At 40.3% G+C, this 15,311-nt stretch overlaps 1 long non-coding RNA gene across 1 annotated transcript; it reads right to left on the bottom strand.

Annotated features, from left to right (window-relative positions):
• Positions 1–11,178: 11,178 nt before the first annotated feature.
• On the bottom strand, positions 11,179–15,206 carry LOC138926896 (uncharacterized). The gene is made up of 3 exons (XR_011443577.1): positions 15,087–15,206; positions 12,924–13,482; positions 11,179–11,265 (listed from the first exon to the last, which is right to left on the bottom strand). It is a non-coding gene; the product is annotated as an uncharacterized lncRNA (long non-coding RNA).
• Between the last annotated feature and the right edge of the window lie 105 nt (positions 15,207–15,311).

The raw sequence follows: 15,311 nt of genomic DNA, 5'->3' as shown, positions 1-15,311 counted from the left end.
CGGGAGGGGAAAAAGTAGGAAAATTGGGAAAACGCACAATTTTGTAGGGGTACCCCCAGGAAAAAATTCGAAAAATTAAAAATCGATATTTAGGCAATGCTTTCAATGAGGAAATCGATGATATGTATACCTTGATTGTACCTCGATTTCCCTCAGTGCAAGTTTACAAAAAGTTATTCAAGTTAACCAATTGTTTCCCCTTTTTTTTGAAGGGAGAAAAAAAAGGTTCCTAGTTCCCGTCCATCTTCCACAATCGGCAACCCGATTCCTAGGGAGCCTATTGTGCTGCCAAGCCCAATACGCACAATAGCTGTTTTTTGCAAATAACTTTAAAAAAAATAAATTAACAAGAAGTTTGAATGTAACTCTGGTTACAGTTTGTGCCACATGATGCCAACTTTTGGGGGCGAGTCTTTAAAAAAAAAACCGAACCAAAAAGTAAAGAAGTAGAATGTCAGGGGAATTGTTAACGAAGGCCAGAAAAGCGATCCCCGAATCCCCGAATCCCCGAATCCTGGAAACTTTTGGGCCAACTTTGTCATCAAACACACAAAAAAAGGGGAAAATGCCTAAAAATGGTTTTTGGCCAAAAAAAGAATAAATATGCCAATGAAATGGGGTTTCTTTTTTTTCCAGAAACTGATGGCCCGTCTGGGCTAAAATCCGTAGCCAGAGAAGGAGACATTTTGGCCGGAGAAGTAGCTGGAACCAGAGACGTGTAGCTGAAGTCGGAGCCGGCGCGCCGGAGAGCTGGAGAACCGGAGTGCCATGTGCTCGCATATGCGGGACACGTACTTGCGCTATAATTATTTCGTACGTGAGCACGTGAGCCCGGCGAAAGACAATGAGCGAGTCTCCGGATCCGGACGCGTCCCGGATGCTGGGGGGTAAGTACGTCTGGGTCTACGGCCGGAAGACATCGGAGCCGCAACGGTTAGCATATATATATCGGAGAGCTCCATTAAAGCTGTTCCCTGTTGGCTTTAACATAGCTTTTGATTACACTGCGAAAATACAAATAAATAGATAAATGAAGAGTCTGGTAAAGCACAATTTAAGAACTCAAGTAGGTTTAATGTTAGTGTTTTTATTTAAAACTATTAGAAGTTTACAAAAGTTCTTAGTGCTTAGCAAAAGCTTGTCTTTTTTAATATTTTATCAATTATGCAATTTGTTTAAACCATAACTTTCAATTAAACTTATTAGAAACAAATTTGAAAAGGTTATTTTTGAAAGACTATCACAAATATTATCCAAATTTTTCCATATTTTTTTCTCCGTGTAATCAGTCACTTAAACGCAGGCAACACGTGGCTCTTTCCTCCTTTCATTTTCCCAATGGCTCGACAGCGCGACATTCTCGTATAACATATCAAAATTTTGGGTACCCCCCGGGGGCAGGCCTCCTTCGGCAAATAATCGCCGCTGTGGAGCCCGGATCCCACGAACCTGGAAAAGATTATGGCCATCCCAGCTGGCTCAGGAACGTGTGCTTGCCGGCACAGCACTGGGAAAAATTAACATATTTATTGGCATTGTCGTAGAGGCATATGATAAGTTCGAAATATGTAAAAAGAACGCTCTTTAAAAATATAAACATCAAACTAATTTCGAATTAATTGCAAAGGATGCTTGTTTACTGATGAGGTCCTGAGGCGTGAGGTTTAAATAAAAATATATATTCCATCCGGAGAGGTCTCTTTGGATGGGATGTGATGTGATGAGTCACCTAATTAATGATGAGGTCCCCGTGGCCTCCAGCACATCCTTTGGAATCCTCCCTCCTTGATGTCCTCATGATCGGAATAACGGAAAAACAACAGCCACCAAAGGATTCGTCAACCAAAGGCGACCACATGCAGCTTAATTCTCATAAAAGTCACATAAAGTAAATAAGTTTGATTATTAAGGGGGAATGGAAAAGAGACAGGGGTGTTGGGAGAAAATTGCGAGCAAAATAAATACACTGGAAGAATATAAATACGAATAAGAAATTATGACCTGGCTTTTACTAAATCCAATTAACAGTTAAGCTCTTAGACAAATACTTAAACAACAAAGTGAAGTTTTTAAAATAAACTTCTAGAAATGGAATATATAAAAATAAATATAAGGTTGTCAAATATCTCCCTTCCGCCTTTTTGTCTTTTGAATTTCGCGGCTATGTACAAAGCGCTACAGAGCTCGTATCTGGCAACACTATACATAATTTAAAAGGTCTTGACATAACCTACAAAACGACGCTATGCATGATTAGTTTGGATATTGCGTTCACCAGTTATAGACGTGTAAACATGGAGTTCACTAACGCCGAAATTCGCGCTATTTTAAAGTTTTCCTTCGTTAAAGGCAAATCCGCTAGAGAAACGTTCCGTGAGATTAATGGGGTTTTGGGGGATGGTACTCTATCACTTCGAACCGCGGAGGAATGGTTTCGACGATTCAGAGCCGGTGAAAACGACACCATGGATAAGCCAGCCGGCGGAAGACCTGTGACGACAAATACCGATCAAATCATGGAATACATCGAGTTAGACCGGCATGTGGCTTCTCGTGACATCGCCCAGGAGATGGGAGTTAGTCACCAAACCATTTTAAACCATCTGCAGAAGGCTGGATACAAAAAAAAGCTTGATGTTTGGGTGCCGCATGATTTGACGCAAAAAAACCTTGTGGACCGAATCAACGCCTGCGATATGCTGCGGAAACGGAACGAACTCGACCCATTCTTGAAGCGGATGGTGACTGGCGACGAAAAATGGATCACATACGACAATATCAAACGAAAACGGTCGTGGTCGAAGGCCGGTGAATCGTCCCAAACAGTGGCCAAGCCGGGATTGACGGCCAGGAAGGTTTTGCTGTGTGTTTGGTGGGATTGGAAGGGAATCATCCACTATGAGCTGCTCCCATATGGCCAGACGCTTAATTCTACCATCTACTGCGAACAATTGGACCGCTTGAAGCAGGCGATCGACCAGAAGCGTCCAGAATTGGCCAACAGGAAGGGTGTAGTGTTCCACCAGGACAACGCCAGACCACACACTTCGTTGATGACTCGTCAGAAGCTACGGGAGCTCGGATGGGAGGTTTTATCGCATCCACCATATAGCCCGGACATAGCGCCAAGTGATTACCACCTGTTCCTGTCCATGACGAACGCCCTTGGTGGTGTAAAGTTGAACTCAAAAGAGGCTTGTGAAAAGTGGCTGTCCGAGTTCTTCGCAAATAAGGAGGGGGGCTTCTACGAGGGAGGTATTATGAAGTTGCCGTCTAGATGGAAACGGATTATCGAACAAAACGGCGCATATTTCAACTAAATCGGATCACTGTAACACTTTTTATAAAGCATTGAATAAAGAGCAAAAAAGCGGAAGGGAGATATTTGACAACCTTATATATAAACTTAACTTTAATAAACTTTTACCTGTTAAGCTTTTTTTATAATTTATATTTTCATATTTTTCTGTGGATTTGGAATGCAATTGGAGGGACAGGACAGCACCGAGAACTGACCAGGACCGTACTGGTTCTGGAACTGGAACAGGAGCCTCGCCAGAAAGAGATCCTGGCTTTGGCAGTTGTCACCGACGCTGGAGTAATTAACATTCACAATGAAAATGAAAACGAGCAACTGCAGTGGTTGGTTGGTTGGGTGGCTCAGTGGTTCGGTGGTTGGGTGGTTTTGGCTGGTGGGTCTGTCTTCTCAGAGCGGTAAAAGTTTTTAATAACCCGCAACAACAAACACGGCAAGGACAAGTAGGGACAGCAGAAGGGAACTGACCAACAGAGGCAGGAGGGCTTACAAAAAATAGGGAGGGAGTGCGAAGAGGCACGCAGGACGAAGGACGAAGGGCGAGGAGCAACCGCCAACAGCCACAATAATGACACACAAAACTTTGACAATGTAGTCGTGCGTGCATCCCCCTGGCCACTATATAACTACACTTTCAAAAATATCCTACCCTAAAAATAGTACAAGTTTTAAATAATTCAAAGATTAAGAAAATTAGAAAAACTATTTAAAATTAATCTTAAAAATGTGCATTCTTTTGTATAAAGGTGAGATTTTTATGGGTGGATTAAACATAATTACAAAAAAAGAAACGCAGTTTTAATTTCAATATTCTTCAATATCGAATGCAACTTTTTACTTCATTTATACCTTATGTGTACTTTTTTCCTTACTTAACATTGATTTCTACAATTTTGAACTGCTTTTGTTAAAAATATTAAAAAAGTTCAAAATTAAATTAAAGTTAAAAAATTAATGGTTCAAAATTAAAGGTAAATTTGTACATAAAAAGGTTTTTTCATTATAAACCAAATATTTTTTAGGAATAAAATTTTGTAGCTTATAACTTTGGTTTTTAATTTATTTAAAAAAAGCATTACCAATTTGAGTATTTTATACAATTTCCAAAACCAATTTTCTTTTTTTTTTATAAAATTATTCCATAAGCTATTGAGTTAAATTAAAAAAAACTCTATATTTAAGCACATAAAAAAATATATATATTATAGTTTATATTAATGTAAAATAAATAAAAATATTTTGCAAGTGCAGGGACAATGTGCCGTTTCCGTGGCCGGAGAAAAAGGATTTCTGCCACAACGAAAACAGCAATGAAAACCACAAAATGTTGCCTGCAGCCAGGAGACCGGCCTGGGGGGTGACTATCGATGGGTGGTGGTCCGCTGGATAGATCAGTGGGAGGCAGCGGTGTGGCGGGTGGGTACGCGGCCAGCATACGCAACATCAAAATGCTGACCACACGCACACACGAAGCTCACGGACTCACTCGAATGGGTATTCAATCGCAACGAGTGTGCAACAATTGAAGCGGTTTAAAAATAAACGAATGCGGCTTATTACGGTCTGGATCGTTCTATACATATAGTCCAGATATACCCCAAACAACCCCAAACCAAGCCCCCAAACCATCCAACCACACGCACAATAAAATAAATGTCAAATTGAAATTGACGTGCTGTGACAAGGGGAAACGGTCCAGCGACGTGAAAGGATACAGCCTTTCACACTGTGACCAATTAAAATTGGATTAGTCCTGGCAGGAAGGAGGGCCCAATGAAGTCATCAGTTGACCGTTCAATGAACTTTCTTATTTTTGACTTTCAAGTCAAGTGGCTATTACAAAAAAATGCATTAGATCTACTAGATCAGAAAAAACGATATGATAGTCGGTACTTGGTACTTTTAAAGCTCGATTTTCAATAAACTCATTACTAAAGTTTTATTAATCTTTTAATTAAAAAAAACGTTTAAATTAAAGAATATTTAAAAATACTAATAAAATATTCCAAAAGTTTTGAGGAGCAAGTAAAAACCATGAGATACCTGATAATTTTATTGTCCAACTTGTCCCTTTTAAATCTAAATCCTAGGGTCTACTTTTATTCAAAAAATAATTATAAACTAATATTAAAACAAAATCATTCATTACTCAATCCCATAATTTTTAAAACAATTTTTACCCACAGCATTGAGATTTTTTGTGACCCACAATCATTACCTTCTTCGGATATAGTTAACCCTGTCAAGCCAAACGTCTTTATGTCTCCCGAACGACTAATTGTTTTCCCATCAGTCTTGCCAAAATATTACCATTTTAAACTGATTTTGAAAAAAAAGTAAAATAAAAGAAAGCTAAACATAAGAAAACCCTCATCAAAGTGTCATTTACGATGAAGGCGTCACCTGGCTTTCAGATTTTTGGATTTGTGTGTTTAAATTTTTTGGGTGTGGATTTCGCCCGAGGGCCTGCTCCGATTTTTTGTTCAGGTCGGTAAGACTGTGGAGCCGCTTTGATCAGTGTTCGGCTAATAAGATTTTAAAGGGCATTTATGAAAACACAAAGGAGGCAGAGGCTGAGGCCCAGGCCGTGCCAGGCCAGAGGGGCACAAATCAAGTGAGAAATGGTAAATGGAAAATAGCACAGTGCCCCCCGCACAGCACGGGTCTAATTTTATTAATGTTGCCAATTTTCAACGGGTGGCAGGTTTGAGTTTTCAGGTAAAAGGAAAATTGTTGGGGTTGGAAAGACCATGGGAGGGTGGAGGTGAAGGTGGATTGGAGGCTAAAATAAGAAAAACGAGGGGGTGGTTGTAGCAATAAATGTGCTGCTTACGCGCGCAATTAAATATGAAATATTTAAGAGCTTTTGGCTCTTAGAGCTGGTATCCGAACCCCAAGCCCCAACCCAAGGGGTACTGGGTGGTGGCTAATTAATAATTTTTAGGCAATTCAGCAGAATATTGCAGAATGCCGGGCCGGCATCTCAGGTGGCAAAGTTCGCTTCAACTTGACTTGATTAAGTTGCGTTTTAATGAAGTTCAAAGTGATTTCATTCGCAATTAATACACCTCACCGGCAGTCTGTTACCTCTACCACCGGCTCTGGCTTTTTGTTATTTTTCCACATCCACCATGATTGATGGGCCAAAAACTTTGGCCTAAAACTATTTTCCCCATCCACCTTGATGAGCCAGAAATTGGAAACTTCAAACCAGTTTGGCCAATTCATTGATTTTCAAGATGGTTTCGAAGATTGGAAATATTTTTGTAAAATAAAGGTTAAACTAAAACTTGTATATTCTTTGAAAAGCCCTTTAGCTTTTTTTTATTTTTCCATTTTCATATTCCACATTCACTTGGCAATTTTTGAAAATCTATATATCTTTCTAGTCAAAAGGATTGGAAAATTGTGACATAGACTCCAGATGCATTCCCGCAGGACAACACTCCCACAACAACTAATTGAAGCTGCTGCAAATGGCTGAGAAGGCCTCCCCTTGCTGGAGCATATAAATAACCATAAATGCTGAGCAGGATCTGAAATCAAGGAGAGGCCTGCAGACAAATTTTTGCGGTTGAGTTTCTTTTCTATAAACTGCAAAAACACGGAGAACCGAGCACGGAGAACCGAGTGCCTGACAATTATTTACACTCGAAAGTTTTGCCAAGTTGCCCGAGAACACAAATGAAGTTGCAACTGCCGGAGATGCCGGGGAGTTTATGTTGCCCAGGACATGGGAACATGTGTATCTGGTGTGTATATGGGGAGAATGCCTTCCAGCCAGGATATGGCGAAGGGGCCAGAAGACAATTGCGAGAATTATGCAACTGTTGTGCGGTGGCACACACAGGACACACAGGACGCACAGGACACAGGAGGCACTTCTTGTTGTCAACCTGGCTGCCGCAACTCCAAGTCCAAGTCCTTGTGCTCCAACTCCTACTTTTAGTCCTTCTCCAGGTTCCTGCTCCTCCTTCTTGGCCTAGGTCCTGCTGCAGCTCCTGTTCCTGATACTGTTCTTGCTCCTGCTCCTGTAACTCCAGCCAGTGCCTGTTGTCCTTGCAGACAATTAAGCAAGGACAATGCGCTGCACTGGCTTTGTAGAAGCTCATGCATGCAGACTGCCAGTCCTTCTATGGCAATGGTTGCACTGAAAAAAAACAATAGGCTATAAGATGAGGGATTTCAATCCTACAATACTTATTAGAGGGCGGACTCGAACATAAACCTTCACTACCTTCCATATTACTTCACCTTATGGTCTTGATTAAATAAAAACTAACCAATTTTCTCACAGTGACACCTGAGTTCCCTTTTACCCATCCGGATGTGTTAAGCCCGAGAGCCGGGGATGTTCATTGCCGAAAGTTTCTGTCCATGCAGGAAGCTCCGTGTCCGGGTGTCCCTCAGTCCCGCTGTCCCAGTGTCCCTGTGTCCGTTTGTCCGTCTGTCCGTGAACGCAATTTGCCTGTCAGTGGCTCAGTGCGTTGTGCCTGTGGCAAATTACAAAGCCCTTCATGATTTACCTAATTGCTAGCTCATTCCCGGATCACCACCCGGCTTGGATCACCACTCTTGGCCTTCCCCTGTTTCAGCCACCGTTGGATTACTTACCATTCTAAAGCTACCACTGTTCATAGCTGACCACCACCTAAGAACGATACTTCAGCACCTTATCGCCGAATTCCTGGCGCTTTCGGGGTTTCCAGGAATAAAGTTCCTTTAGCCTTCGAGATTTGGATATATCGTTATGGCTTCCCAGCCAACAGATCCATCGGGCCATTTCGTGTCCCACGCTGGTGCTACCTTCCTTACCATCCCTGCACCTGCGTCCATCCGCATAGGATCGTAGTGTGAATCCTGTAAAGTATAATTAGAAGTCTCGAAGCAGAATGATATTGTAACCTACCGAGTAGAAAAACCTTGGCCACCTGCTTTATAATGGGGGGTTCCTTGGCCATGTTGTTCCTGGTTTGGAGCCGAGGATTTATACCTCTGCCTAGTTTGTGTCCTTTGCCAATTGATATTTTCAACACATTGCGCTTTTGAGGATAACTAAAGTAGTAACAGTAGTTACTAAGTTATCAGTTAATTTATAGAAAATACCCTTACCCTTAAGTTGCGATTTTATGCTTAATATTTTCAAAGTTTCTTGACTAAAGAACAATTTATTTAATTTAATTTTTGTGTGTAATAATAGTGTGCTTATTTAAAGAAAGTTGATCAACAAATGACTCAAAAGACAAGGGATAAAATACATGTTTTTTCTGATAAAAAAAAATTATCATGACAACTAATAATAATTTTTAATTCAAGTGTTTTTTAAATTTTTTAACTTTCTATCCTTATTTTTTGCCAGTGTGACCTATTCTTAACACAATTATTCAATGTGGACTTGCTCGCATTTGCAACATGCGAGGCTTTTTGCTTTTTTTCCTCTTTCTTTTTTTGTTGGCCTAGATTCTGGCCCAGTTTTTGCCGTTATGACAAATGTCTGGCAATTACAAAATCGCCCACATACGCTCACCCACATACAAAACAAAATTTACAAAATTTCCCCAACCATGCTGTGGGGGAAATTGAGTAAATTTGCAGTTGGTTTTTTCTCGCTTTTTTCCGGTGGTTCCAGCTGGGTCTTCTCGACTTCATTTGCCATACAGCCCAAATTCATGAGCATGCTCGACTGGGGGCCCAACTATATGACCACTGGACTATCCCAGTATCCCTCCCAGACCCTGCATCCACTGCAGCCACCACCAAACATGCTGATGATGATGATGGCATGGCGATGGCAATGATGACAACATGTGTGCCTAAGCGGCGACTATAAACTGCGTCAGACCCACCGGACGGACATCGCGGCGGGTGGATATTTGGTGGGTGGGCAAGGGTTGATTACTGTTCGATGGGTGGCGGGTGGTTTATGGTGGGTGGTGGGGTTAAGTGTCGCAACATGCAGGCCAAAAGGTCTGGGAATGAGCCGGTTGCTTGATAAGCGCGATGTGATGAACAGTTTGTGGTACTTTGATGATGAAAAGTCCATATGTTTGGAGCTGAGATCTATAAAAACAAGTTTAAATGGGGAGTTTAAGCAATGTAGGGTTAGTTATGGCTAACTTTTACTACGAAATGGTTTGAAATGGCAGACAAATTATAAGAAATAGAAGACACTATAATTATAGTTCGTTTAAACATACCAGATACTAAAAGATAAATAAAATATGTTTAAAAACCTTTACTTAGTTCCGAAAAAGTTTTCCACTCAAAACTCCCCTCTATAACTCCACCATAAAACCTGAATATATATTATATAAATTGAGATCTAAATACCACTAAATCGCTATTGCCCGCAAGAACTTTCTCCGGAGGACTGGCAGGACCTCTTCGGCTCATTCCTTTTTTGTCTAGCCAGCCGTCGATTGTGTTTATTTCCCTCCACAGACCGCACTTTCCTTTTTTTCTATAAACATTATGAAATTATTGCTGTCGCAGGCAACTCTACAACCACATCGATATCCGTGGATAGCAACAGTGTCCTGCCACCGCCCTCTCATCCCTGACCACGCCCCCTTTTGTGCGAAGTCCGCCCATTGTTATGGGCCAGATGCAATCAGGCGAATGCAGTGATTGTCCACTTTGGATGAGGAGCCACTGTGCCGGGAGGCACATCCACTGAACCACAGAGCCATCAGAACCGCCCAATAAACAGCAGCCTCCTCCGATGGCGGTGGGAGGGCGGTGGAAGGGCGGTAGGGCGTGGCAGGACTACGGACAACAGACAATGGACAGCGGCGGACAACGTTTATCCTTTGGCCGGGCTTGGCATGCAAATCGATTGATGTTGATTAGCATAAATTGTCTGGACCGCACTGTGCAATGAATAATTTTCGGTGGTGGTGCTGACATGCCACGCCCCCTTTTACATTCACATGAGAGGTGGGTGGCGGGGAGGGAGGAGGGGGAGGCGAAAAGGGAGGGGCTAGAGTGGTGCTTTGTGCAGCGCTTGCAACTTTTCGCCCTAATGCAATTTTGTTTTGCTTAATTTGATAGGCGTTGTCAGCTGCCATTCTGCAGGATATAGCAGTATGTGCGAGCCAGGACCCGTCTTTCGATGTCCTGCATGTCCTACATGCCATGTTGCCTCGTCCCAGCAGCAACATTAGAGCCAGAGTCCTGTTGATTGGATACAGTCTGAGTGCTTGCTGCTCGAGGACATCAAGGATCGAAAGTGTCGATGCAACTAAGGACGTTAAGAAGAATAAAAACATTAAATTTTAGTGTTAAAGAACCGAAATTTCTTCGTTGTATACATTGAAGGTTTTAAAGAAGCTCTTTATAAATATTGATAAATAATAAAATGCCATAATGACTCACCAAAAAACTAACCATCCATTTTGGTTTATTATCCAATTTTGTCGTTGAAAAAATGTATGTATTTCAAACAAAAAGTCCCGGAAATGCTTAAAACAAAAATTCTCATTCACATTCACTTTGCGGGCGTGGCAGGAGGCATGTTTCGGTGGCAAAGTTTCCATTGAAACATCTTTAAGCGGCTAAACTTTTCTCATAACCCAACATGCGGAGCACTCTCTGATGCGATATCCTCTATATACGATATACAAAATAGAAATATATATATACATACCATGTATGGTACTAAGACACACACTCGTAGACTCTCACACTCACAAGGATACGCACATCCTGCGGCGAAATCTTATCAAACTGACATCATTTCCATTATGTTTTGCACTTGCACAGCCTCGACTAATGTGTGTGCGCCAGTCTGTGGCCAAATTGCGAGCCAAGGACCTGGTCCAAGTCCTTCCAGCCCTCAGATTCTAACTTGCCACCTCTCCAGCCTCCATCTCAGGGCTATCAAGGGGCCTGTTCCTCGAGCACTGTTCAAAATTAAGGTGTCCTTCCAGTTGGGTTGACTCGAAAAATAACTAAAGGAAATTGTAAGCAAAGTGAGTTAGTTACATTTAAGAAAATTGGTTTATAAACTATAAAATATATATGTACTATTCTAAATGTATTGCAAATATTGATACAATAAAATATTCAATTTTATTTGTAAACATCTAAACTCAGGGATTCTTTCAAAAAATGGTTATTATATTAAAACCAATTTATTTAAGATTTGAGAGTATTGGGGAAAAGAGAAAAAAACGCTTAGTTTTAAGAAAGATCGTTAAAAAATAAAATAAAAATAAATAAAGTTATAGCACATGAGTAAGGGAATAGATAGTTTTAAATTGTATAGTAATAGTATAACAATATTAGGTATCTACTATTGGTTTATTATTGGCAACCACTAAGTATCTTAAAGTATCTATAGTAGGATTTTAAGTTTATACGAAGTAACCGTCAGCTAATTATAAATTTTACATACATTTTTGTTTCACGAAATATGTGAAATATTTAATTAATTAGTGAGATATAAGAAGTACCTATTGAATACAACACAATTTAGAACTTCCTTAAGTTAATCTTTATTATATAAACAAACAAATCAAATAGGAAAATAAGTACACCAAACATAAAATTTATTCTCTTATTCAGAAGTCTATAAATTATATAGTTGCCAAAAAATTATGACAAACACTAAGATTTTGCTATAAGAATTATTTATCACCAAAATCTTGAAGATACTTCCTAGAGAAACGCCAAAAAAAAAGTGAAATATTTCTCGGTGCCTTGAAAAGTGGGCAATCTTTAAGCACGCGAATCGCATTACACACACATGCGTGTGTGCCGACCATGACTCTGGGCGTGCTTGTGGGTGTGTTGGCTAATCTGGCCCGCCAATAACTGCAAATTAGATTAGCAACGCCTCCGAGGGTGAAACCATCGACAGCTGACCATCCGGAATCCAAAAACTCCGTATGTGCAACATATTTCGTACAATATTTCATCAGCATCCCAGCAGCACGCAACTTGTTCATCGCGTGTGGCACCATCGCGATGATAAATCTGGGGAGGAAGAGGGGGGGAAAACTCCATTCCATCTGTATCCCATCCCCTGGATGCCAATATTATATAGGAGATGGGCCATTCCATGTGGATGTGGATGCGGCCATTCGCGAGACGAAACTAATAAAAATCATAAAAACTTTTCCGCTTAGCGTTTCCATTAAAATGGCCCGCAAGATTGTTATTATTATTATTTGAGTGTCAGTCCTTGGCTCACTTTCACTCTCACTTTCGCCGCCACTTTCTCTAGCATTATTACTTTCACCTAACCGCGTACGAGGCCAATTATCTTAACTAGTTCCTACAAATTCTGGACTAATTCAAAAAGAATGAGTCATGTTTTGGGTTTCAGATTTGTGCAAAAATAATTGTTTTCTTTCTGGGTTATATTTTTTTTCGTACTTAGGGGTGTTATTTAGGGGTAATTGGAAAAATTAGATAAGAAAGTTTACTCATCAGCTCTAAAGATCTTAGGAGGTCAAGGTTCTGATTAAAGAAATGCTATATCGATACATTATCTTTAAAAAGTATTAAATAAGATAAAGCGTAGCTACTAATATATTTAAATATTGCTTAATTATTTGTCTAAAAAAATGTTATAATATATATAATTTAAAAAGAAATGTCGTACCTATTTTATGGCAAATAAATTGCCGTATTTTGTTAACGAAACAAAGCACATGGACAACATAAAACTTTATTCAATCGTCCATAGAAAGTTTGGGGTTATCGTTTCACGAAAATTATATCATTTCTCCCCCATCGATAACTCACTGTACGGTTTATGGCCCGTCGCTTTGAATGGCCAAACTTCCGGAGTCCGTGGACTGAGTTGAATGGATTTGCTGACGCCAGCTTTGCCACTTTTCTATGGAAATTGTCCCCATGTTTCAGTGCCCAGTGTCCAGTGGTCCAATGTCCAGTTACAGGATAGTATATATTCTATATGCTCTATAGTATTAATGCCAACGAGTTGCGGGAACGACGCCCAGCCACTTATTCGCATCGTTTGGCGAGCTATATCGCTGTTCGTTAATCGTAAAATAAATTATTTTCCATATGGGTCCTGCCTGCGTCCTGGCTGTGTCCTCGCCTGATTCCGAGTCATAATTCTTGCATCACTCCCGCTCCGTTCCCCACCCACAAATGGGGCATGAAAGTTTCAGTTAATTGCATGAGTGGGGATTACACTGAAAACAAGGATAAAAATATTTTAAATAAATAATTAAATATTTAATAATATGCAATAATATTTTTTAAAATCTCTTAATTAGAATTGAGGAAGTATATATTTGAAAATCATTTATAATGGAGAACTAATTGAGTACTGGATATTATACAGTCTTGAGGCTTATCTCTCCCTATAACTTTTAAAAAATAATGCTTTCCTTTACTTTTTTTAACCCCTAATATTAAAATCTAGTGATTAGCCAGTTTTCCAAGTGCATTTGATGGGATTTGAGGGTGAAGGAGGGGGATAAAAAGTTTAGATCCGCAACTGGCTGGCTTTAATTGTTACTAGTCGCATTTGGAGTCTGGCCTAATCACTGGCGCCGGATTAGACCAACTTGCTGCCCAGGCTGGATGGTGGCCAAGTGCCTGGAGAGGACATACATACATACTGGTACTGCTGGGTATATGCGCCTGGTCCTTGCCAACGCTGTCAGTCATAATTAACACTCCGATCCCGCCACGGAGTTGGCGTAAAATAATATCCAACCGAAATGGATGCGAAACAAAAGTTAGCTCCTCTCCGACCGTTCAAAGTTGCTAATCAAGTCTGACAGTTGAAAAAAGGATGGAACAGGATGTGCCAGATGGATGTTGCCATATATGCTGGCCATACAATATATATATCTTGTGTATCGTTGCAAGTGCAGGCAGAAAAAAATACGAAAATATCAGTTGCCATATTGTCGGCTAAAATATAAAATTCAAAATGTACAAATAATCCAATTGAGGCGTAAATTAAATTACTTTTAATTACCTTAAACGTTTTAATTAAGGAATAGATGTGCTTGCAGACTGCTAACTTTTTATAAAAATCACAGGAATGCAACTTTTGTATTGTTTTTAGACCGTTATTACTCTTGAAATGACAGATCTAATAAAAAATCTGTTTTTAAATTGATGTTTTGTAGCTATAAACAATGATTAATTAATATAATAAATTGTTTAAGTATCTTTTAGGGACAATTTCTATTGCAATATAGGCTTTGAAATTTCAAAGAAAGGGGATATATCTATTTTTTCTTGTCTTAATTACTTTGAAAAGTTCCTGATTGTTTTTGAAACATTTTTAAAATATATCTTTATTGCCTTGTAATTTTTCCCATTGTACTCGATGCTGTAATTAAGAATGCAACGCACTTGGCTTTGCGGGAAAAGAAATTCCGAGTATGTATGGATGTGGCCGTGGCGAGAACTCATTAGCCACCCCTCGCGATTGCAGTTGTTGTGATTTCAATCAGGTTGCGGTTATTGTATCGTACCCTGCCACTCCTCTACCTCCAACGCCCCCAATTGAGTTCAATGAAATTTTCTGCTATCTAAATTCCTTGCGACACGTGCCAGACACAACAACAACAAATGACACTAACAATGATGGCCTTCCTCTTCCTCCACACCCGCCTCCACCATGCAAATGTGAAGCCTGTCCTTCGTCCTGCTTCCTTTCTTTCCTGCCTTCCGCCTTCTGGCTTTCTTTGTATTTATGCGTATGTCTATGGATATATAGAATGGCGTCATCGGTTTCGTTTCCCTCGCATTTGTACTTGATTACCCATACACTTACCCACAGCATCCACATCCACATCCGCATCCATATTCGCATTCGCATCAGCATCACCACCAGGATCCGCATCCGCAGCAGCAGCTACTTTAACGGCAAATCGATATTCTGTCTGCCCCTGTCTGCAAAATAAAATCATCAGTAGTCTGACTAACCGTCTAGAAAACAGTCTACAAGCCTTGAAAAGTATCCACAAAAAAGAACAGTAGCGGAAACTTAAAGCAAAAG

The sequence above is a fragment of the Drosophila bipectinata genome, chromosome XL (assembly GCF_030179905.1).
Source record: "Drosophila bipectinata strain 14024-0381.07 chromosome XL, DbipHiC1v2, whole genome shotgun sequence".
In the NCBI taxonomy this organism is placed as follows: Eukaryota; Metazoa; Arthropoda; class Insecta; order Diptera; family Drosophilidae; genus Drosophila; species Drosophila bipectinata.
Note: the sequence above shows the minus strand (reverse complement) of the source record. Positions and strands in the feature narration are given on the sequence as shown.